The sequence below is a fragment of the Symsagittifera roscoffensis genome, chromosome 9 (genome assembly GCF_963678635.1).
Source record: "Symsagittifera roscoffensis chromosome 9, txSymRosc1.1, whole genome shotgun sequence".
Classification (NCBI taxonomy): Eukaryota; Metazoa; Xenacoelomorpha; order Acoela; family Convolutidae; genus Symsagittifera; species Symsagittifera roscoffensis.
Window position 1 is genome coordinate 16,857,390 of NC_087070.1, and position 27,783 is coordinate 16,885,172.

The 27,783-nt window shown below is 33.3% G+C and overlaps 1 protein-coding gene across 2 annotated transcripts in view; it reads left to right on the top strand.

Annotated features, from left to right (window-relative positions):
• Positions 1-27,783, top strand: part of LOC134853905 (cytoplasmic dynein 1 light intermediate chain 2-like) — a 485,619-nt gene that overhangs the window by 304,175 nt on the left and 153,661 nt on the right. The window lies entirely within an intron of this gene.

Genomic DNA, 27,783 nt, shown 5'->3' on the forward strand with positions numbered 1-27,783 from the left:
GAGCGGCCACCAAGTCGACACTATATATATAGACGACCCTTCAGCCAAAAACAAACAAAAAATGCCATAAAAGAGTCATACAAAAACTCGAGCTATCAAATTCGCAAACTTCACACCTCTTGCAATCAACAAAATTATACAAATTACATTTTTATCTTTCAAACGACAGTGTGGCAGATTTTTGATAAAATTTTGAAAACTTTGTTGACCTTTTCTTTTTTTTTAGGTCGACTAAATTGATTTTCCTAGGCTCCCTTAGCACTATTAAAACCCTGTTTTGCCAGCATTTTCTGCGCCGCATGAAAAATTGAAAAAAAAACAGGTCAAAATGCCGTTTTGGGCACTTACTGGAAAATTTCGACCAAAAAATTGCGTTTTTTCGGAGCGCGCTCCCATTCAAAACTAGCATATAATGGCGCCAAAGTCACCTTCAGAAAAATTTCAGGGTTCGCTGGCCAAAAACTGAGATCAGAAAATAATGCTAAAGAGGGCACCCTTTGGTTGGTGGGGTGGGGCGTTCTTTGAAAAATAGGCGTCCGGCACCCCCTAAACCTATAATATAAGGTGACTAAGTTGACATACAAGTACAAGTCACCTCGCCCCTAAATCCGATCGTGGAACGACATAATGTAAGGTGACTAAGTTGATATAACATCATCCGCAACAATTTAAGTGAAGAAAACGGAACGTATTTCAAGTCAGAGTTCTTAAACTTACAAGAAACAGAAATTTTCATAAATAACAAGGGATAGCACAGAGCGCAAAATGTAGCACAGAAAGTTCCGACTATAGCCTTAAAAAAACCACAAAATCAAGTTTTTTTTCAAATCAGTTTTTCTACTGCGTAGGTGATGAAAGTATTTAATGCATATTTGACATTCATAGTAAGACAGGCAAATAAGACACAGACAGACATCTTTTCGAAAATTGACGAGAAAAACAGAAATTAAAAAAATAAAAATGAATTTTTTTTTCACAGTTTTTTGCAGAAAACTTTCTATTTTCTTAAAAATTTTTGGTTCCCAGAACGGAGCTACAAAACTTCAAAAATTTAAAATTTTTTGCTTTAAATTTAGTTTTTAGGCTGAAAATTAAAATTGTCCTGAATAGGCAGTTGTAAGCCAGCTCGCTTGCTTTATTTGCTAGAAATCAGACGAAAAATCAAAAATTTCAAACCAGTTTTCCTCAAAACTGGGAAAATTGTTTCAAAATTTTTCAATGTCGTTCGAATCACGACTGAACGGGCTTTAATATGATATATCACTCAACCCAGTCCGACGATTATTTGTGGTAACTGGTTTTGCGTGGAAAAAAAACTAAAGACACCTGAAAACAAAGTTCCTCTGCACTTTCAAAAGTCGGAACAATAATTTGTTTGAAACAGAAAAAAAATCTACACGTAGAAAATTAAGCCTACAAAAAAAACACAATTGATACTCAAAATTTTAAAAACTTTCTAGAAAAATGTTCAAAAAACAGAAGGTCCCACCGGTATTTTAACAGCAGTCTTAAGGATCACAAGGCATTCGTGTTGTCGCTAAACTAAGTGAAAACAGACCTCAGTGCTTATGTGAGTTTGCATAATGAAACCAGGATAGCCGGCTACTGTGCAAGTAGCACAGAATATTCCGACCACAGTCTTAGAAAATATAACAACCTTTATTTTCTTCAAATTAGAGTAGTTTTTTTCCGCATGGATAAAAAAATTGGATACAACCGAATACGAAGTTTTTCATGAATACACCCGAATACAAAGTTCCTCCCCATTTTTTAAATGGTCGGAACAAAAATTTCAGTTTTTTACAAATTTGAAAAAAAAATAGTTGCGTGGAAAAATCTAGTTCCCGATTACAAGCCATTTGCTATCGCAAGTGAAACCATCTTGACTAGTAATCTAAGTACGTAATTTTGTCAATGTCTATACTCGGTAACTTTACTATGCTAGTGTAGTTTTGAAACTTATTACTTCAACTCATCATATTTTTCAACTAGATTCCAAAGGCTTCAACTAGCATTTTGAATAAACCCGCGTACGTTTAATCAATACCGCAAGCATGAACTAACACAAACATGGGATTGTTTTGATATTTAGCAAGTTTTTAAATTTTTTATTATGAGATTCTGCGCAAACCATTCAAGTACCGGATCAGAAATATTTTTAAAAAAACATGTCTCAAAACATAACTTTCTGAAAATGTATAAATACTTTTCTCACATCCCATTTACTGGCTTTAACTTCATTTTAAAATTAATTTTGAAAGTTCTTCTAGCTACTCAAAAATTGGAGCTTCATTTGGAAAAAAACCGTCAAACTGGTCGGTCTTCAGCCTACATTTTTCAGCGAGGTTATTGTTCCTAGAGAAAAACAAATTTGTAGGCAAAATAATCGAAATAACTATCCACGAAAAACGTGATGGCATGGTAGAAAAATTATGTCAGTTCGCAGGAGTTAATCATGAGGCATTTTATATGTTTGGCTGTTGCGTATGTGCATTTACTTGTCCGTTAACGATGCAATTATTTTTAAAAAATGTTGCTTTTTTCACGGTGGAGTGCATTGAATTTAAATATATCCAAAAACGAAGTTTAGCGCTGTATTAGGTTTAACATGAAATTTCTAAGGAGTTTCGTCTAGAGACCTCAAAGTTTTTCGAATCTTATTGAAATTTATCATATGTGGAAATAAGCAATTTCAAAACTAGACTAGTTTTTGTTGACTTTTTCTACATAAAACAAATAGAACATAAAACATGGACAATGATAGCACTATATAAATAAATTAGTAATCGCTGATTAGTTCGATGTCTTTAACCGATAATTTTGTTTTGTTTAAAAAAGAAAAGAAACAAAGATGAGTGTAGTTTTGGATTTGACTACTTCCACGCGTGATACATATCAGCGAGATTGCAAAGACTATGAGATCCCTGAATGAGATTCATTAAAAATGGCCGGTTAGACCTAATACAGCGCTACATTTTGCTTTTGGAGTTAATTCAAACTCAACACCCATCGCCGAGAAAAAAAAAACACTTAAAATGATTTTGTTGTAAAAACGCAAAATTGATAGTCAAATACATGTACATATGCAATATCCAAACATATAAAATGCAACACGATTAACTCTCGTGACCTTACATGGTTTCTCTACCATGCAATCATGTTTTTTGTTGCAAATGATATCGAGTATTTTGCTAGCCATTTTAATTTTGAGATTCAGTACGTGAATGATTTGCACAGATTTTCATGATCGAAAATACGAAAAAATAAAAGCTTGCTAAGAAAACAAAGCAATGCTACGTTTTTGTTAGTTCTAGCTTGCGGTATTAAAGAAAAAGAGAAAGAAGAAGAAGAAGAAGAAGAAGAAGAAGAAGAAGATTTATTTCTCAAAAGTAGTAAATACCAATTTGTAAAGATATACACAATTCATACCTTTGAGAGGACAGCCTACTAGCCCATTTGGGTTTCAGATGAATGCCATGTAGTCCAAACATTTTCAAACGACATTTACGGTAATTGTTTGATTAAACATACGAGGGCGAATTCAAAATGCAAGTTGAATCTCAGTCATAAAAATGAAAAAAACACCCAGGACGAACCAGAATAGGACTTCGAAAATTTTTCAAAAAACAAGCAATGCTAATTGAGGTTTTTAGGAAAATAAAAACGCCAAGTAAAATATGAAACGAGTTTGGTCTAAATTTCTCTATAAATATTAGTGAAAACTCGCAGCAAACAGCTACCGAGTCGCGGATCTATTCCCGCTAGGATTTGGGGGCAAAATTTCAATCTGAAATTGTAAAAATTTTTTAAGGTGCTTCGAAAATCTTTTGCGACACAATTTTGTCAAAAAAATCACCAATACTTGGCAAAAGTTTCTGATAAGTCGGTAAAATTGTGCTAAAATTGTCGTTTAGAACACTTACTTCGAAGATTTACAAAAAACTTATAGGGGCATTTCACCCAAGCATTTTTAAGGGCCTTTTGCTTGGCGATGTTGTCGAGTTCTAGAGACAACTGGACCCCACCGAAGCAGTCGCTGAATTCAATCATATATATTGAAGTATCTCAAAGCAATTCTTAATCAAAATTTGATGCATATGTTCAGCATTTTTTGAAACTTTGAAGATGACCTATCTGTTTATAATGCACAAAAATACATGAAAAAGTTTTTAGCAAAAAATTTTTTCCAGAGAACTTTGACAGACTTATGGTATAGAACTTATGGTATAGAGAATGCGTAACAATTAGAATTGGCTGATAAAACTTGCCGTACAATTTTGTAAATGTACCGTTAACTAAACTTACCGAATAGTTCTGTAGATTTATCTCGAAAAAGCGGAATCCAAGATGCAGAAATCCACCAATAAAAGCCGAGAAAATGTCCCAAATAGCCAAATGCTTCAGAATTATAGCACTGGTCGAATGTGGTAAACTGTTGGCAATTTGGAAGCAAACGCAGTTTCCGATCACTCCTAAAACCGAAAAAACTCCACCTAAACAGCATCCAAATTTGAGAGCAAATTTCCAAAACATTGTGTTAGAAACACAACTTAACTTAAAATTGAAATTTAAGTAGTATTGCGGTCATTTAGGGAAGTTTTTAGGCAAGCACATGATTGGTCAAAGAATTAAGTTTTTTTTAAACTTTTTAGCTTTTTCCTGCTTGGTGAATTCAATTTAGGCAACTGATTTTCTTTCTAGTAACTAAAGATACGCCCGACGCTAAGAGCGTTTTTATATTACACGTTTATTTGACAAATCGGCACGACACGACAAACAGTGCAGGGGTTAAATATTGCAGTGCCACTTTTAATCATTAAGAAACATCATTCTTAGGTTATAAAGACAAAGAGAGTTTTTAGGTTAGAAAGACAAAGGTAAACGTTCAAATTAAATTATTGTGCTGATGTTAGAATCTAATCCCGTCTATGGTAATAATCAAGGGGTTTTTACTGTTGCTCACCCAAAATGTCAAAAGTGCACAAATATTCCGTTACTTTTGTTACGAGCACAAGTATTCCGTTACTTTCGTTATGAAAGACGGAACAAAAAGAAATCTTAGACATGAACTGCAAAATGAAACTATTTGAATACCGTAAAAAAAATAAGCAGTAAGTAACAACCAGCTTTCCTAGATTTATTGCTTTCCATATATAATTATTTAGTCATAAAATGAAAGCAATTGCAGCAAAATGAGCAAAAAAAAATCATTTTTGAAGATAATTTTTTTGAAAATTAAAACTTTTAATTAAAAGTACAAAGCTGTTTTTTTAAAAATAGTTTTTGCGTAGCAATATTCAACTTTGACAGGATTTTTGGAAACAAAAATGTTTGTGATTTCTATTACATGATAATGCGAACCCAATTCATATTAATGAAAATAATCCTAATCCAAAATCTCATATTACAAAACCACCTTTTTAGCATGAAAACCATAGAAAAAACTTTGGTACGGATAAAAATTGATTGGTTTTTTTTAAATTTACAAAATACATAAAATTAATACCGGAAACGTGAGAACAAATCTTCAGGTGGAATGGAAAAGATTGACCGGCAAAAAATACAGAATCTTTTCTTCATTACAGAATCTTTGTCTCTAAGGTTCTCAAATTTTATCGACCTTTTTCTACAAGGTTTTACAAATCACTATAAAGACCCTATATTGAACAGATTTTCTGCACCGCGGGCGAAAATTTAAAAGCAATAGGCCAAAAAAGGCATTTTGGGCATTTTTCGGAAAAATTTGACCTGAAAATTGCATTTTTTTGGCGCGCTCCCCCCATCAAGATTAGTATACATGGCAACGAAGGCGCTTTTAGAAAAAATTTATGGTCCGTCAGCCAAAAATGGAGAACTTAAAATAGTACAAAGGGGACATATTTTCGGAACTTCACTGAAAAAGTTAAATTTACGATTTTCATTGCAATATCTCTTCTAGTCGCCAAAATCCCAGCATCATTACTCCACTGGCTCTTTTTATTGTATAAAAGTCATGTAAAAATAACAGAGATGGAGCGCTTAGCAATTTTTTTCAATACAACCGAAAAAAAATCATTCAGCAAATCATTGAAAAAAAAAACTTAAGCAGAATGATATAAACAAACATTATGATATAAACCAATGTCACATCAGATTGAATTTTCATCAACACGTCGGAATCTGGGATGTTTATTTATGTCAAAAAATAAAATATATATATATTTTGTGACTGTATGTACCTGGATTCCAGAGGCAAATCTTAAAACATGTTCTAAGCTTTAAATGGATTCCACTTTTAAAAAAATTCCGTGGATTCCGCGTACAAAAAACTGTAACTTGAATTTTGTCGGCACATTTGTTGAGTCGCAAATTCTGCAAGAAGCGAATATAGATAGTTGTTCTGGATTCCTCAACTAAAAGTGAATTCCGCAAATGTAAGTGGAATCCGCAAAATTAAGCAGGTTTCGCAAAGTATAAGTAGATTCCGCATCTTTGTTTATTACTGAACCTGCATAAAAACAGTTAAAAGATAGATCTCAATTATAATCTAATTGGTAAAATTTAACAAAAATTAAGACATAGAAACTTTCAAGTGCCTAAATGGAAATTCATTCCAGGCAAACATGCCAGACACTTGAATTCTAAAACAGGAACAACGAAACAACATAAGCAAAGCCGACAATGTTTGAGCAGACAAGTTGAGCCGGAAAAAAAAGATTTATAGGAAAAGCTTAAAGTCCCACTTTAAAAAACAAGGGACAACACTTGGACTAGCAACTAAAATCAAATTTTTTTACAGCACAAGAAAAGTCAGTGATGTGGCAGCTAAGCCAACAATCAGCGAGCTGAAACCAGTTGAACCGAGAAAAAAATAGTTTTTTTAAAAGTCTTCCATGTCCCCCTTAAAACTAGAATGAACACCACTTGCAGTTGCAACAAAAATGAAATTTGCTCACAGGAAAACAATCAGTGATGTGGAAACTAAGCCGACAATTTTTGAGGAGACGCACACTAAACCGAAAACAAATTTTATGATTTTTTTAAAAAATTTTACCCCTGAAACTAGGATGAACAACACTTGCACTTGCAACTTCCAAGAAAAATGTCTACAATTCAAGCAAATTTTGCCGACTTGAGCGAACAAACGAAAAAAAGTTCATGTTCCCGGATTTTTTTAAATTTCTTTGATTCTGAAAAAACAAGGTCCGCCCACGACTTGAACATCACACCTTAGGGTACAAAGACAACTTATTTACCTCCAGGCCAAGGAGAAGCAACCTGGAAGATGGTAACAGAAGAGAAGAAAACTGTTGTGATAAATTTATTGAAAAGTTTCAATTGGCGAAATAAAAAGTGATTATTTTCCCTAATTTTGCTGCACCAGAGATATCAATTGAAAGAATCAAACACATATCGACTTGGATGGATTCAAATTTGTCCTTGGAGCAGCAACTCGAAGCAATTGACGAAGGCCCTATTCACAGTTTTTTAGATAAATTGCTGAAACAAATTCGGATGAAGATGATGAAATATCGAAATTACAGGACACAGTTGCTCAACTTGGGGATCGTTTTCAACATCAGTAACGTTCTTCCTCTAAAGATGATCTTGTATTTGTTAAATTACCAATCCCAGACGACATCAATCATCCACTAGAGCTAAAAATGTGTGCCTTCCTAAACAATTATTTGGATTATAAAGCATCTCCCGTTAACTTCAAAACGTGTCAAGTTCTTGGAACGTGGAATGATTGTGTGAGCCCGGCTGCAATTATTAAGTTACTATATTTTCGAGAAAAAGAAGAATTTTTCAAACAAAAACTGTGGTTAGCGAGGAGGCTTATTCCTCAAAACAGAAGGATATTTTTCATTAAGGAACAGTTGTCAGAAACTTAGTTGGATCGGAAATTATATGCTGAATTGCATGATTTAATTACTACAATATGAAAGTCACAGGTAAAAGTTTTCCGGAAAAATTAACAAAAAAAATTGATAATATGAAAACGAAAGCATTGAAAGAAAATCGATTTAAAAGGCAATGAGCGAAATCTTTCGCAAAAATGCAGCCCCTCAAATGGCTCAAGGGTTCATGGAACCTGATCTAAACTATATTTTATGATTGGATAAATTAAATGTTTTACCAATGTAAAGTATTTAATATTAACCAATCATGATCCATCTAACTAACAACCCACTTATTTGTAAGTGCTGAAGTTACTTGTAATTTCAGCACCAGAGAGATTTGAATTTAACTTAGAAATTAGTTGGACTCTCCCGAGCACTTCAGCAGCCGCAATAAACCAGTATACCCTAGATCTATTGAGCCTAGCAGAGACTAGTTAAACAACCTGAGACTAGATAGTATAAGAGTAAGATTAGGATCGGTATTAGACTAAGAAGTTGCACGAATCTATCCGGCCGAAAATAAGATAGCGTGACGAGCAGACGGTGTACCCTATCCGAAATTACTCTATGAGTTATACACTCCAGTCTTAACTCATCTGGTGCGACCATAAGTCTCGAACAAGACCTTACTAGATTAGAATTAACCAAAATAGATTAGAAATTAGACAAAAACATTTACAAAATGTTATACGACAATAATTTAATTGAAATGTCTCTCCGACTCAATAGATCAGAGCCAATATTCCGAACCATAATAGAACTACCCGGAATTGGAAGAAGACCTCGAACCAAAGACGACATACGACAAAGTAGAAACTTGCCGTATAGTTATATGATAGTTCGGCAAAAGCCAGAACAAACTTTTATATTTCGAATATTACTTGCAATGAATTTAGATTTCCATTTGCAAACATAAAACTTTGAAGTTACTCTTCAAAATCATTTCAGGCGCTAAACAAAATTAATATTATACAATAACGATTGATAAAAAGATCTAAGATCGTTTTCCTAAAACTCTGCAGTAATATACAAAACATGTTTGAAAAATATTTATTGGAAAATAAAAATAAAAATTAGTAGCATGACAATAAATGGTTAGTAATCATAAATCATCCTGTTGTTCCAGCTTCATCACCTAAAACATAACAGCAATCATCAACTCACTAATATCATCAAAACACTAAATTTTTCCTTTACACAAATTTAAAACTTTATCAAAATTTAAAGTCACTTAATTTTAAAACCAGATCATCAAGGCTTATCCTTGGATCTTAAATCATTTTCTACTTAATTAAATTTTAAACTTGATCATCAAGGCTTATCCTTGGATCAAACAGAACAACTTTGTTCTCCCCCACCCACTTAATTAGTGTCTAACGACCTCAAACGTCGATTCACTATCCAACCCTCTCTAAAAACCCAGGACTAATAGAAATTTTTACACAAAACTAATCATTCAAATTAGGATAAACAGTGAAGAACTTCGGTTATTCATCCTTCACTTGACCCCCCCTCTTACCAGACCCAGGATAAATCTTAGACTTAGTAAGTTTAAAATAGTATCTAACGAACTACTCGCGTTCTAATTATACCTGAACCTTGTGGATCGATTTACTATTCTCCAACCCTTGAACACAATCACTACCCCTAAGTAAGATTAAGTAAGTTAACACCTTAGCTTATACTAGTCACGAGAAAGTAAAAATCATTCTTCGGAATCGATATACTTTTCTCTCCAACCCTGAACAAAAAGACCCAGGTTAAGCTAACCAAAAAATCGTAAGAACTAACAGTTTAAGAAAATAGAAATCATTTAACAACCTTTGCATCCGTCATTCTAAACCTTATGTCATTTAAAAATCTAGGAAATAAACAAACAATCATTTTACACAATTGTGAAATAGATAACAAAAAATACGACCTTGTAATCACACCTCATACACAAACAGTTGGATACATTCGAACAAAACGACAAACACTAAAGAGGAAAATAATAACTAAACAAAGACAAATAACACGAAAAAGATTTTCAAAAAATCGAAACGCATTTTCAGAATCAGAAACCAACAGTTTAGACGAACTTTACAAACTAAAAGAATCAATAGATAAAAATTACCCACAACACGATCAATTATATTTTTCTGACTCAGAAACAACTTCAAATTCATCACAAAGAGGAAAAAGAAGAATAAAAAAACAGTATAAACACAAACCAGTACATTTATACAATTGGAATCAACCAATTCGACACATTAATAATTACATATTAACAGTCATCGAACGAAAAAATGAGTTCAACACACACCCCAGGTGACGAAACTCCAGATGATGATGAAATCTTTCCCTTTATAGTAGATGCAGATACTGATAGAGGACAACACATATTTTGTCAAAATTTACTCGTAAATTTATTTGAACCCGGAATCAGTCCATGTAAAACAGAGTTCCCCGATGTAAAAATCAAAAGACAAATCATAGATCACTATCTAAAAGATATATGCAACATAACACAACAGTATGGAATCTACTCTATAGAATTCACCTCACCAAACCATAATAATAGAACATATACTATACAAACAGACGATCTTGATTTAGAATTTTCAAAAGTTTTTTCAGAATATATAAAAAGCATCCAATACCATAACTCACAAAGAGCAAACTCCATATTCACCAATGAAGTTTTCGCAATAATATATAGTTATATTTCGATATTAGAAAATGAACTTCCATTAACAAATGTCTCACCGACAGAAACATCTAAACATTTAAGAGTACGACATGAAATCACACTACTCTCTAGTTATTTAAACATCATTAAAGAAAATTTCACGAAAGACGATGTTTCACAACATACCAAACACGATCTACAAAAAATTTTAGCATGGTTCATAATAGATTATTTCACACACAATATTGATTTAATTGCACAAGCAAGAAAAAATTTTAGACCCCAAAATTCGAACGATGATACCGCTATCACAGAACAATCAGATTATGTTTGGGACCCCGAATGGTCTCATCCCGCATTTATAAGCTTTCCACAATCAATCTCAAGTCAAGCAATAGGTACAATATCTTACATAAGAGATTATGTAAGAGTAATACCATTAACAATTGATGCAACACCATTAAACTATAATACATTTTTACCCGATACACAAAATAATAGTTTAAACTCTACAGTTATACACAATGAAAACCTCAATGGAACTAGGAATCTTACTCAACAAGATATCCAGACACCATCACACTTCATAAATGAAGAAATTGTACACACAACAACTACACAACAAAGTATTTCACCAATACGCCCAAATTTAACAACACCAAGAAATACAGACCCTTCACAAACACAGGTAACCTTACAATCAACCGTTAAACCTTCGGTTGCTCCAAAATATTCCCATATGGATTACCAAACATACAGACCCATGACAATACCATCAAAAACACGCAAAACATTCACTAGAAACAACTTTGCAGACCATAATTATAATTATACACATCCATCAAAAACAAATTATCAATCACAAAGGAATTTTAACCAATATACAAAACCTCGAAACTGGGATAACCCAACAGCCCAATATAATTTCAAAAATTTTCAACCAAATCCTCCACAGGATCGCAGTGAAAATTACCCATTTTTTCAACAAAATAAAAATAAAAAACAGACATCTTATCAAATGGATTATTTATCCTCAGATGATGATTTCTTACAACCAGATATATTTGCACCAAATACTCAAGAATATCGTAGACAAGGAATACAGAGAACACATACAAATCATAGAAATTTTTCTCCACAACCAATAGATGCACATAATCAACAACCAATTCAACAACAAAATCTAATTAATACACAATCTTTTCAACCAATTCAACAACAAAATCCAATGACTGCACACTCGTATCAACCATCACAAATGCAAAATGAAATACCACTCCCATATTATCTTCAACAACATGAAATAACAAGAAACCAACTTTCAAATTTTTCTCAAATGCCAAATGCAGCAGAATCATTACAAATGACAATGAATCCATACCTTATGGGTGGATCATCAATAACATCAAACAAACCTTTAATGGTTTTCACAGGAACAGACCCTGAATACTCTGTAGAAGATTATTTAAATGCAGTAACAGCAAATTTGATTTTAAATATAGGACCTGAACCAATTAATACGCCACTACATCAAAACTGGATACATCGACGCACAGCGTTGATACAAACAACCTTAGATGGCGCAGCCCAAAAATGGTTTTCAGTACTACCTCTAGAAATAAAATCAAACTGGAAAAGATTTACACAAGAATTTTCAAAAATGTTTGACTCCGAAAGAAACAAACAACAACAAAGAGTTTTATGTAATGAAATTCGCAGATTACCAAACGAAACCATCAAGCAAATAGCAGTACGAATCGAAACACTAGTTCGAAAAGCATACTCACTAAATACACATGACTATAAAAACACAAAGATGACAGAAATCTTAATGATGACCTTAACACCACAATTAAGGAAAATAGCAATAAAAAAGAGAGCATCTCATCCTTCTTCAATTCGAGAACCCGATTTAGATTTTCGAAAACTAGTAGACAAACTAGAACAAGCAGAAATCACGATGAAACTAGAAGAAACGGAAAATCTGAAATTACAATACGTTAACAAAATTGAAACGACTTCCACTAATATTAATAATATACAGGAATCAGAAACAGACCTCGTTGAAAAAATCACTGAAATACTTAATATTTACGAAAAGAACCCAAACTTTAAAGGCAAACCATCTTTCAAAAAATGGTGTAATTATTGCCGACGATACGGACATAGTATTTCCGAATGTAGACAAAAACAGCAAGATAATCAGAATAAACCTCAAAAATACAAAGAACCAAATAAATCATTCTATCAATACATGAAAAAAGATCAAAATTTACCGAACAAAACAGTTCACAGCAACAACAGTTCAGGAAAACCACTCCCGAACAATACAAGCTATACAAGAAATCAATCCCCATATAACTCAAGTTATAGAGGAAGATCACCAGAACGAAGAAACACGTATAATTCATCACAAAATCACTACAATAGACCAAATAGTAGAAATAACTACTCCAGATCAAATTCAAATACACAACGATTTGTTTCTAGATCTAATTCCCAATCAAGAAATAACTACTATCCAAACAATCAATCACGAAATTCATCATACAATAGGAATAGAAACTACTCCTATAATCGAAATAGAAGTTATTCAAACAACCGAAACCAGAATTACCCGAACAATCGATCAAGGAATAACTCATATCATAGATCGAACTATAACAGACCAAACAATAACTACCAAAACAGATCGCGAAATAATTCACAAAATCGACACCCAAGTTATAATAATCGTTACAGAAATTATTCCCAATCACCACATAGGAATAATAATAACTATAATAATTCTAATAATCGTCATAGAAGTAATACACCTAAACATCAAAGGCAAATCAATCAAGTACAATCTAACCCAGAAACAACATCAGACCCTCCAGGTATTGATGACACAGTAACTGATGCGTTACAACTCAATCAAATAAACTGTACATCATCCGATTCAGAAAGTGATACTGAAAACACTCTTGCTATCAATATGATAAAAGTCGAAAATGACTATGAATCTGTCATATATGAACAACCCTTTCCATCACACATATATGAAAATCAATCAGAATTTCTTCAAAATCATTACACTACACCCATAAATTCCACACCAACAACGCAAGAAACAAATGCAAAAAATACTACAGAACAACCCAATCAAAATGTCAAAACAAAATGCTTGAATACAAACCACATCTACCAAAATATACAAAAAGAACAACCCAAAGAAAAAATTTGGACAATACCATTTCTCTTAGAAAGCCCAAGAAATAAAGAATTTCAACCACCAGACCTTGAAATAGATTTTTTAATTGATTCAGGAGCAGAATCAAACATAATAAACATTCCCACATGGAATGAAATAAAAACTTTACATCCAAAGCTAACACCTCTTGAAACCTCCAGTAAACTAGCAACAGCACAAGGATCAACATTGATAAACTACGGAAAAATCCAATTATTTCTCCTCCCTACCAGAACAATGGAGCAAAGTAAAATTCTAAACAAGCCATTTAAACAAATATTCCATATCACTGATATTAAGTATAATATCATTGGAATACCATTTATTTCGAAGTATATACCAACAATTAACATACTAAATAGTAAAATATTAATCAAAGATAAATATACAAAAACAAAAGAAACATCCTTAACATTTTTTCAAAGATTAAATAAACAACCACCATTTTTTTCAAAATTTTATCCGATATTTAACCAACAAAGAAAACACCTGAAACCACTATCAGGTAACATATATAATTTTTCAATCAAACAAGTTCACCAATATGATAAAGAACAAAACAAACAAAAATTTTATATGTCAGATTTTGAATTCAAACCTATTCATAAATTTTTCAAAATCACAATCTCTTCAATAAAATATTTGAAAAATTCGAATTCAGATATTATTTCCTTACACGTTTATAACAACACACCTTACCAAGTAACATTACCTTTAGGACTTTTAGGATATTGTGAAACCAATGCTACAATATCACCAATACACGAAAAAGCCTATCGCGTAAATAATATACTCCAATTACTAGATATTTGCCAATCTACAATTCTTAATGAAGAATTATCTATAAATAATATAATAAGTAACGAAAACAGAAATACGGATTATTTCACAAAAACTCCATATTTCAAACCTACATTCAACATCAGTAACTACACAGAGGACCAACAAAAATTTTTAACAATGTTTAATTTCCAACATTCACAAATAACACAAGACGAATTCGAAAAGTTAGCCAAACAGCTAATTAAATATTCATCAGTCTATGCAACATCAAAATTCGATGTTGGCAAAATCAGTTCATCACTACATCTCCCATTAAAACCAAACGCAGTTTTCAAAAAATAGAGAGCAAGTAAAGTACCAATTCACTTACATGATAAAGTAAACAGATTACTCGATATTTTAGAACAATACAACATTATATCACCAGTTAATAAAGAAGAACAACCAAAAGGCAACACATTTATCAACCCCGTTATCATTCTAGCTAAAGGAGAATCATTAAAAATCGTTCTCGATGCTAGATACCTCAATTCACTTATAGATGAATCAAAATGTAATTGGCCCATTGAACCAATACAAGTTATTTTAACAAAAATAAACGGCAAATACTTCACAACCGCCGACATGAATAGTGCATACAATCAAATGCCACTAGATGAACAATCACGACGTTTAACACAATTTGTTATCGGAAACCAACAATATGAATTTAACCGCTTATTCTATGGAATATCCATAGGACCAGCAGCATTTTCAGCTTTTATGAGCAAAATTTTTAGACCACTAATACTCAAGAAAAACGCAATCACCTATCTAGACGATGTTTTTATGCAATCACAAACAAAAGACGAAATGTTCAACGTTTTAGAAAAATATCACCAAATACTTCAGAACGAAAATCTGAAGGCCGCCCCCGATAAATCACACTTCTTTTTAACAAGAGTTAAATTCTTAGGACATAACATCGAAAGAAAAACAATCACCCCACTGAAATCACGCATTGACGCTATTTAAAAACTTCAACCACCAACAAATAAAAAGAAAATCCAAGAATTCCTTGGAATGTTAAACTTTTTAAGTAAATATGTTTATAAAATGCAATTATATCTACGACCATTTTACAACATCCTTAGACAACAAAATAATTTTGAATGGAACACAGAACATCAAACACGATTTGAAGAAATAAAGAAACTTTTAACTGAACAAATTTCAAACACAATTCCAGACTCAAATCAACCATTTTATGCAATGTGCGACGCTTCGAACTTTGGCATCGGCGCAGCACTATTACAATCACATAATGGTACAAATAAAATGAACTTGATATCAGCAAATTCTCGATTATTCACTCAAGCAGAGCTACGACTCTCAACTCTAATGAGAGAATGTACAGCCATAATATATACACTGACAGAATATGAATTTCTGATACTTGGATCAAAACATCCAACAGTTCTATTCACAGACCATAAACCAATCATCTTTCTCTTCACACAGAAATCTAACCCAAACCACCGAGTTTACAGATTTCAACTAATTCTAATGAAATTTCCAAACTTACATATAGTTTGGACTGCAGGAAAAAATCTTGCATTACCAGACACCTTAAGTCGAAATACACCACCTGAATTACTTACACGAAAAACAACAGTTGAAATACCCAAAAATATAAAATTCTACCTTGCAGAAAACGAAACATCACCTCGATTAGAATGCAAATATGCAGTTAAAACTGATATTGAACAATCACAAATAAATAATTTACAACATTTCCCACTTTATTTAGATTGTCAAAATAATCATTATGAAGTTGATCTACTTGGAACATCAACTTTCAAACCAATCCCATATTCTCAATGGATAAAAAATAACACCCAACAAAAACGAACAAAACAACGCCCGCCTAAAAAAGACCATTTTCCACTAATTGAAAAAGAAGATTTAACTGATAAAATAAATTTATCAGGACCACAAACAAATAATTCAAAATACACAATAAATCAAGTTTTTGACCTTCACGACCCACTTGATACAATACCCTTATCTAAATTAGAAATTGAAAACATTTTTCTCCCCCCAACAGATACGATTACAAATTCAACACTGAAACAATATCAAAATCTTGACCCGATAATTAGACAACTGAAATCATGGCACAAATATAAAACTAAACCTATCAAAGCAGATTCAACCATTCTAGGAAACAAAACACTCCTCCGATACTTTCGCAAATTTAACAACACAACAATTAACGAAAATACAGACCTTTTAGAGTATAACCTGAATGAATCTACAGTTCCATGTCTCCCTTTAAGTATGATTCTTATAGCTTTTAATATTTCACATACACAAAATATTAAAGGACACTCTGGATCAGAAAAAACATATTCAAATTTTATACAAAATTTTTACTTCCCAAATGCACCAATTTGGATAAAAGTACTATGCAATGATTGTATAGTATGTCAACTGAATAAACCTTACCCAAATCAAAAACAAATAGCACAAAAACAAGATTTTAAAGGACAAAGTTTGTACTTTAATCACCGTATCTCATTTGATACTAAAGGACCAATTTCACCCTCATCAGAAGGAAACTCCTACATTATGGTAATTGTTGACGCATTTACACATTATGTAGCACTTAACCCAGTACCACATTGTAACGCTTATTACGCTTACACAACACTCTATGAACACTGGATAGCAAAATTTGGACTACCAGAAATTTTAGTTACAGACAATGGTACAGAATTCATAAATAATGAAATAATAACACTATGTCATTTATATAACATTAAACACAAACCACGTACATCTCATGCACCTTGGACAAACGGCTTAGTCGAAGGTATGAACCGTTCACTACAAGAATATCTTAGATGTATCATCAATGGAAATGATACAAAATATACCGAATGGTCAGCAGATGTAAAATTATTTCCCTTAGCATATAATTCACAAATTACGACAACTTTAGGAATGTCACCATATGAAATGGTTTTTAACCAAAAGCCACGCAAACCAATAATGTTTACAGCAAATTCTCATAAAAACGCACAAGGTTATTGTCAACCAAATAAAGACTCAATTTGTTATAACCTCCCATTACATACGCACGATGAAGATCATTTTCATCACCCACAAATTCTTAAATTAGCCTCCGGTACACACACCGAATGGATTTTAAATAGAGATAAGAAACACAATGAAATTTACCAAAAAATAACGAAAAAGTTATTACAAAGACAAAACATAAATGAACAAATCAATTCACGCTTTACACCAGCTTCCGATTTAAAAATTGGAACATTTGTTTTAATACCTAATTTTAATACTCAAAAAGGAATTTCTAAAAAATTACAACCCCTCCGAAAAGGACCCTACCAAATAATTGCAAAACCCACTGATGTCACATATAAAATTACCGACTCAAACAAAAAAGAAATCGTTCAACATCGAAACAACCTATTACCTTATTACCCAAAAGAATACGCACTCCGCGAATTAACTCAATTATATTCTTTCACAGGATTAAAAATCATTCAAAATGAACCACATCTGAAAAACACAGAACAAAATGATAACCCCACCGAAAATCAAAACACAAAACCAACCGCCACCAAAAACAATACACAAAACCATAAAGAATCTCCAAAACCAAGAAAAAATAGAAAAATGACAGAACAAATAATACCCCAAGAAGAAATAGACAAATCTGAACATAGAAAAACAACAAGACTCCGAAATCAACCACGTAAAAACTACAAAATGTTCATCCCCCAATCTAAAATATTAAAGAAAGTAGAATTTAAAAAGTAATTTTAAGATTTTATACTTCACAATCTTGAAACCTCCGTAACATTTTTCATTTCAATTTTTCAAAATAACATGCTCACAAGTACGCAATAATTCTAGTTCAAAATAGACCAATAGGATTCATCCAATCCGCCACTTTCTCTAACTCAAACTAAGATCAATTAGACGAATAATCTAGAACTCCAGGCACATCTCTAACTATAACTTTACAACCTCCAGGTCAAAAATAAGCAAACCACTCCAACTTGACAGCTAAAATAAATATCACCATAATACCGTACCCCTCCCTTATCTAATAACCCAAAGATCAACAATATTTCCCCAACTCAGACCACGAATACCCCCAAAACAAGTTTGATAACTTAGCCTAAAGTAACAAAATGAAGATTTTAATTAGCCTAAAGTATAAAAATCTCACCATACCCCGGATCATTTGACAAACAAAAATAAAGAAAAAGACGACCTCCCAGTCACTATGAAAATTGCCCCCAACAATTTTTTACAAAACTCAACCCACTTGTCAAAAAACTAATAAATAATTCGACCACACTAGAAAATCGCCTCAAACAGCAAAAAATATTCGACCAAGAGATCATTTCTTAAATGCTTTTCTCTCAAACAGTCGCTCAAATACTTATAAATTTTAAACATTTTTTTTCAATACTTGAAGCTTTTATAATATTTCTTTTTGATATACTTGAATCTTTTCTAATAATCTTAATCATTTTTTGTAACATTTTTTTAATTTTCTACACTATACTCGAACTATTCCTCCAACTTTCCAAAACCCTTGAATATATCCACAGGTACGATTTTCACAACTTGTCTAAATGATACGAACAATTTTCAGTAGAACTGATATTTTTTTATTGTTTGTAATTTTCATAACATTTTTATCATCCCTCATTTTGACCATATGTAAATGTATAAAGAAAGCAATCATCACATTTGCCCTAGCAACAATTTTTCTAATTATTTTTTTGGAAGAATATTATAATAAACATAAACCTTCCCACTAAAGTAACAATTCAAAAATCCATCAAAAATTGCTACCCAACAGTCACAGAATCAGTCTTCACCGACATCATCCCAAGATAATCCAACACCACCTTCAACTACTCAAAATCCTCAAACTTCTACACGAATTTCTTTTCAAGACAATCCATACACTTTTGAAGAACGGCACGCTCGTTTATCTGAACCACTAGAACCAGTTCAACGACAAGCATCCCTAAGTGAACCAACATACAATCTTTACCCAACACTACCACAAGAACTAAGTAGAATACGAAACCTTAGTCAAAACCAAAACACAACAGAAATAAATAGACAAATTATACATCCTCGACGAAACAGAAATTTTCAAACTCCCCGAGTTCATTTTGATATACCTCAATCCCCATCACAAACCACTCCAGAAAACACCACTGGTATCACACCAGAAACTCCTACACTTTTTTCACAACGAAGCACTTCAAGTCTACCCTCAGACTACTTAGGTTCAACACCAACATCTGAACAAATACGTGAAAATCCCTTTAACCCCCCAAACCTAACATCACGACTGCCATATTGGACTACACATTCATTCACACAAGGTGAACCAAATTTAGTCAATGACCCCATAGATATTTCTACGGATACAACAACATCCTCATCACTACCAGAAACATTATCACTACCATCAACACCATCAATAAGCCAATTTTCACCACCACCCTTTAACTTAAATTTTCCAAATAATCTCGACGCGAGATATCGAGAACAATCATCAATAAATATTCCTTTAAGACTAGATTGGAATACATTCACAGCACCTCCACCATTATTTGGACAACATCAAGAAAGTAACCGCCTTCATAACTGGGCACTTAATAGATTACAATATCGCCAAGATATTCACAACGATATCCGTGATCACAATATTCAAATACTCCAACAAAACAGTTTACAATTAAAGTTTGAAATCACAGTTAAATTAAACAATATTACACAACATCCCTACCCATTAAATCCACCTAACATAACAGCTCAATCACTACCACCACCGTTTATAACTACTGAAGTAATATATAAATACGACAGATACACCAAAAACACAATTGGTTACATTACATTTTATAACCCATACTCAGGATTATCATACACATGTATATTCTAAAATTATTAATTTTTCTCCAACTCTTTTTTCTAGTAACCTCAAATCAAAACATAAACCCTTCCCCTCGTACAGGACCACAAGATTTATTAGTAACACATTACGATTGCGAAGAAAATGAACAAAAAACACTACATAAATATGCAATAAATCAAGTATCACAATGTGAAACAGAACCACAAGCTATAGAAACCACAGATATAATAGCAACACTCTATTCAAAAGCCCGAGCAACAACAGTTACAGGTTATAAATTCACAGCGACATTTTCCGAAAAGAAAGTACATTGTTCACAAGTCTCGAACGGAAACAAAAACCGACTTGACCATGAATCATTCTATCAAAGTAATATAGAACGCCTTTTACATCTCAATCCCGACGATTGTAAAAATGAATTACTTAGACTAAACATCACACAAAATAAAAACTCCCAAAGAAAATTAGTTAAGTTTCAAGTTTTTTCAGACTCTGTACACCAATCACAACTTGAAAGACACCAAGGACATATAAAACTAGACGAAAAATACCCGTATAACGGCGCACACGGACGATTAACCTATGACCTACATGATAAACATTGGATACCACACATTGGTATAAATAACCCATCAAACTGCAAAGCAGACACGAAAAATAAAGGATACCAAGAAATAATGTTTTTCGATTGGAAAATACAACTCGAAAAAATACAACTCACACGAGATTTATCTGATAATACAATGATCTATCAAGGAATCCGACTACCTTGTAAAAATGATCAAGGATATTGCGACCCTACAACAAGAACACAAGCAACAATTGTTTGGTTCCCCGAAGATACATGTACAACATTTCAAGTAGCAAAAATACACGCTCGTATGATAAAATTTCACGAAAAATATTTCATACAATCAATTCCTTATGAACAAGTCCATCCATCACGCAAACTAAGTTCCGATTTTAGAAACATAGACAATATAGAGAATAAATTGACACGTTTTCAAATATATCAAGAAACAGAACTTGCATGTAAATACAGGAATCCACTTCACAGAACACAATACTCTGAAATATTAGTTGAATATGAAAAAGGATTCGACATGACCACTGGAAAAGTAAAAATCGACCCATATGCCACAGGTCATCCTCTAAACGAAGGAACATCCTATATACCAGTTAATTTTGAAAAAAGCAACGGACAACCTGGTGGACATCTAAAACCTTATGACACCAGAAGCACACGCTTACAAGAATTATCACTAATGAATACTACATATTTCGGTAATATCCACTATGATATTCATTTAGATATGAAACTAGATTATACAATTAGCCGAATTTTTCAAGAAATGTCACTCTCCGAATTAGAAACACTACACCAACTATGCGAATTAGAACGAACACAAATATTACAATCACTTGCACTAGCAGTATTAAAAATACCCTATGCAGGATACTTATTATCAGGAAATAGATCAAATTTTTTAGACTATGAAGGAAACATCTTATGGTTTTATACTTGTACTAAAAAAGTATCACCACTATACGTTTTTGAAGATAAACGATGTTATAAAAGAATCCCTATCTTTTATAAGAATAAAGTACATTTCGTGGATACACTTTCACGAAGAACCTATTTCTGGGATACCGCAGTCCCATGTGGATCAGAAAATAGCCACAATGTAGTACAACTAAACCCTGATGAAAATAAATATTATCTTCTCACTCCATATCCCACATTAATGCAATCACTCAAAAAATTTTCACCAGAAAGCATTCGCGCTATCGCTCGAAACCCAAATATAGACTTACAATCAATAGGAATCTATTCAAAATCAGATATTCAACATCACATTAGAACACAACAATTCCAAGAATTATTAACACAAATGGACACTATACAAAGACAATCAATTGACCAAAATCTACGCAAACTTGCAGAAACCGCAGGTTTTGCCGATATCTACACGCAAGACTATAGCGGATATTTTAAAGACATTAAAGATTATATATATCTAAACGGCGAAAAATACCGTCCCCAAGATATATCACCAATCAACATTTTTAGCTTTGTTACACTCAAGAATGAAATCCTTGATTTTCTAGGATGGCCCTACTACATCTTAGAAAAATTGACTATTTTATACGCAATGTTTAACTTTATTGGATTTCTTTTCTCACTCTTAAAAGGAATCTACAATACATGTGCTATACACACACAAGTAAACAGACAAGCAAGCGTAGCACGCATACTCTTTGCAGGATTTTTTGGAATTTTTTCCACATCTATAAACAAAATTCTTTTAGACGCACAAATAAAAGAATATAACACAAAAATAACAACACGACAAAATACATACGACGAAGAACATAACAATGTCGACACACAGCCAACGGCACCACAATTACCACCCCTACCAAATAACCATCCACTATCCCTAGTCCCACGAAATTTTCGAAATTTAGCAATCACACATAATCCAAATTTTCGACTCAATACATCGCAAAGTCCCGTCCAACATATAATGACACACCAGTCACAAGATGATAACACTTATGAACAAATTATTGAACAGCCCCATACCACCGCTTTTCAATCTCAAAATAATCATTTTTTTAGCCCACGATGAGCCGCCAACTTGGATCACTCCACCGATCAAATTCCCATCCAACCAATCTTACCTCTTCAATCCCAATCATACCACTTTTTGCTTTTCCGCCACCCGATTTTCCATCTAGCAATGTAACATCAGGCATGAATTCCGACACTAACTCACATATTTCAGTTTTATACTCCATCTCACAGCTAAATAACCCGAATATTGAAACCCCCGATGAATTTGCCGACTCAGAACCATCCCCATCCAATAATTTTCATAACCCTTCTAATTTTTCTCAACCTCCTTTTCAACCCATATTGTCAAATAACCCTGACCCAATCACTCCCACACCCTCTTATGCTTCCCAAGTTACCCCAACCTACTCCTCATACCATTCTGACCAATCATCTCATTCTCCAGACACCCCCCGAATCTCCCCAGAACTAGATAATTTTATTACCCTCCAACAACAACCCTACCATCTTAACACCCCGACCATAAACCAAATCTCCTCCACTACAGATTCATCCAATCCCCCTACACCCTCTACAAATTATACTGAATCATTAACACCATCATCCACATCCACTATATCTTCACTAAACACAAATAGAGCTTACCGCACTTTTAAAAGAAAATTCCCCAACCATCCTTTCCCAGCAAAACCAGGAACAGCCCGTGAATACATCAACCACCCCCAGCATACTAACACTAAAGAATTTTTAGCTATCACTCTACCCTCATTTCCACAATACACTTTAAACACCCCTCACGACGCTAACGAAACACGCAACTTTGTAGATGAATACGTTTTAATGCCCACTCTCTCTTGGACCTCATACTATCATTTCACTAACCCTCTTTGCTTACCTTTATTCAGCACTTCCATCGATATAGAACGAAACAAAGACATGCTATATCGACTAACTACACCACTAACCGCTAGACAGTTTACTTACGTTGGATACAAAAAATCACTAAAAATACACACTGCACCTAGAGCTAATGAATATACACTAGAATACTACGATCACAACATCATTAGAGCTAACCAAGATCAATTCTTAGACGACGATCGCTTCGCTAATCCACAAATCACCGAGAAATTTTTCATCAAGACACCATATGTATTTACACTAAACATCTTCGACCGAAAGTTTGATCACATTATTTCAGAAGCACTAACAAACACACAAGCATACGAAAGTTTTAAAGAACGCTTCCAAATCTTTTCACTAACCTTTCATTTCCTTGCACCACACGAAAGAGATTTACACTGCTCACACGATATTATGTTGCGCACTAAACAAACACATACATACAGTTACTATCGTTTCATCCAAAATCACTTTGACCTCCACACACCCTCTAGACAACCACACCATCGTTTCCAATTCATCAACTCAAAATACACTTCACCGTATTTCCTAAATTTCACATATTGTATTAAAGACACTAACCTCCATGGTATTCTTCGTAATTATGACCCCATAACCCAAATGTACATTTTCTGCCCCATCACCAAGACCTTCAACGCCGAAGAATCCCGACCCTTCCTTATCCCGCACGAGTTCCTACAACCTATAGAAATCCCAATTTTAGAATTCATCCACAACACTAAATTTAACCACAAATTATATAACTTAATCCAAAACACACCTTATGAGTTTGCAGTAGGCACTGAAGAACTAACCACTATTAAGGCACTTCAATTGCTTTGGCCACTGCTTCAGACTAAAAATATCATCCGCATTCTAGCTAAACTACTAACAACTTCAGAACTAATTCACGACATCTTCCCCCACGGTTTTTTCCCCGACGACTAACAGGTAAGTATGAATTAAGTAAATACTACTAACTAATTACAGTATTAAAAACTCACCATTCTTTATTCATGTTTTCTTTAGATTTTTAGCCTTCATCCTAGATCATCTGAAAAATTCACAAAAGACAAATAAAAAATAACAAACTTCTTCAAAACTGTTTAAAACCCTATTAAACTTTTGCACCAACAATTAAATAAATATAATACCAATGCAGTAAATTAATTTATACAATTTTCCCCCCAAAAGCAGTAAATCTAATTATAATGAAAATTTGTATCTTAAAATTCCCCCATAACTAGCAGTAAATTTCCAAATTCTATGCAGTAAATTAATAAAATGCAATTGCAGTACTAACCTTTTGATATTTTCATTCATTCGCACAGAAATTCTATCCACACTCGCACAGCTCGCCCACGAAGAATTGTTTAAAATAATGAATTTCAGTTTCAAGTTTTCACACTCAACAACTCTAACATATAATAACATGTTTCAAACTTTCCTTTAACCCGGTTGGAAAGGAATCATATACTAAACAAAACTAACCAACGCAGCTTACTAAATACCACAAATCATAGAATAACAGCATGACTAAGAAAAGGAAACCAACGGTACCCAAACCGGATTAACCCAGTTTAAAACTGGATAATTTATTCTTTTGAAGACTATTACAAAGTCTTAGAAAGAGATAATAAAACACAAAAAAGTCGAAAGACAAACCCATACCACAAACAATTTGCTTTTTGGAAAAAGTACATAACCAACAAGACACAAGTAAAACCACAACAAACCCAACATAAAACGTTGTCACATAACAGGACCCCTCACAAAAACCGCATGAAATCATACTCCCACACCTGGCCTAACCCACCAGGAAGGACGTCCTGAGCATGCTCTATAGCCGGCCTAACCCACCGTGCTACATCCACGCTTTGTGACCACACCTTTTTTTTTAATAAGAGCTACTCAAGGGTCAGTAACTCTTCAAAATAACCGAACTAAAACAAAAAGCTTTTGTGAAAACAACTAACTAAAATCATTATTAAAAAATATTAAACTAATAAAAGTTTTATAAAATGTAAAATCACATGATGCAATATATAGATCAGAATACAACACCAAGGACGAACATCAAAAGACAAGACGACCCCACTACACTCGAGAGAGAATGACCAACTACAATCGATATGCCGCTCACAATCACAACTCAAAGGATTTAGAGTACGACTTGACCTCGCAGAAAAGGACTTCATTGAACCAGACCAATGACCACCTCGATGACCCAAGTGTACGTACAGATCCGAGTAACCAGGCATCCCCTCCACGCACAATCTCCACGCCATTCCCAAGCTAAGATCAGACACAAAAGAAGTTCTCCACGAGGAACAGAAAAACCTGACATAGCCAACCATTCTGAAATCAGAATTGATTTTGTTGCAAAGACCCAGTCGTTGTCACAAGAAGAAGCGGAAGAAAAATATGATGTTCGCCAAATACCAACGTCCATCATCCACCCTTGAATTACAGAAGAACTGTTCTAAAAAACTCTGTAAAACCCGGATGGGTGGAACCTGATCTAAACTATATTTTATGATTGGATAAATTAAATGTTTTACCAATGTAAAGTATTTAATATTAACCAATCATGATCCATCTAACTAACAACCCACTTATTTGTAAGTGCTGAAGTTACTTGTAATTTCAGCACCAGAGAGATTTGAATTTAACTTAGAAATTAGTTGGACTCTCCCGAGCACTTCAGCAGCCGCAATAAACCAGTATACCCTAGATCTATTGAGCCTAGCAGAGACTAGTTAAACAACCTGAGACTAGATAGTATAAGAGTAAGATTAGGATCGGTATTAGACTAAGAAGTTGCACGAATCTATCCGGCCGAAAATAAGATAGCGTGACGAGCAGACGGTGTACCCTATCCGAAATTACTCTATGAGTTATACACTCCAGTCTTAACTCATTCAGTTCAAATTAAGCAAGGCCGAAAAATGTATTGAAAAAGAGTCTAGCATTGATGTGGTACTAATATTGATGTGGTATAATATGACTATTCATGAGCTGAGGATAACAGTGGAAAAAAAATGAAAACAACAGAGTATCTCTTGCAGCTAGATGAGTTTTTTCTTCGAATAAAATTTTCTCTTTTATATTAACTGATACTCAAAAAGGCTTCTAACTTGGATACATTGGAAGTTCTTCTCTATTTAAAAGTAAAATCCTTACAAAACAGTCATGACCAGTTCTGTGTACTTATTGAGTACCTCAAAACATAACCAGTCAAAACTGATTCATGCAAAAACCTGATATCAAATGGGAGTTTTCGTTGACAGAGATAAGAAAAAAGTGACGGACTGGCAATTTCTGTCAGATTTTGAATGAATTACAAGCGCTCTGTTTCCCATACTGAAACTGAGAGGTTAAATGATACACTGCTAGACAAAAAAGATCGAAAAATATCTGGGTTATATATAGCCCTCCCTCTCTTAAATTTAGTCATTTTCTGCAGAAAAATTGAGAAAATACTGATTGAAACAAAAGAATCACGTAAAAAGAATTTTATTGTTGAAGGTTTTAATTTAGATTTGCTAAAAAAATATCAAGCAATTGAAAAATGATTTCGAGGAATACGAACAGATTCTCAGCTGCTACGGTTTTCGTATATGTAATCATGAAGCTACTAGAGTGACAGCAACTTCATCAGCTTGTTTCGACCATTTTGTTAGCAAACTTGACATTAGTGTAAAAACATTGACAACTTTTTTAGTTATCCCTACGCTTCATGCTGCAAACTAGCTCTAGAAAAAATTTATGGTTTTT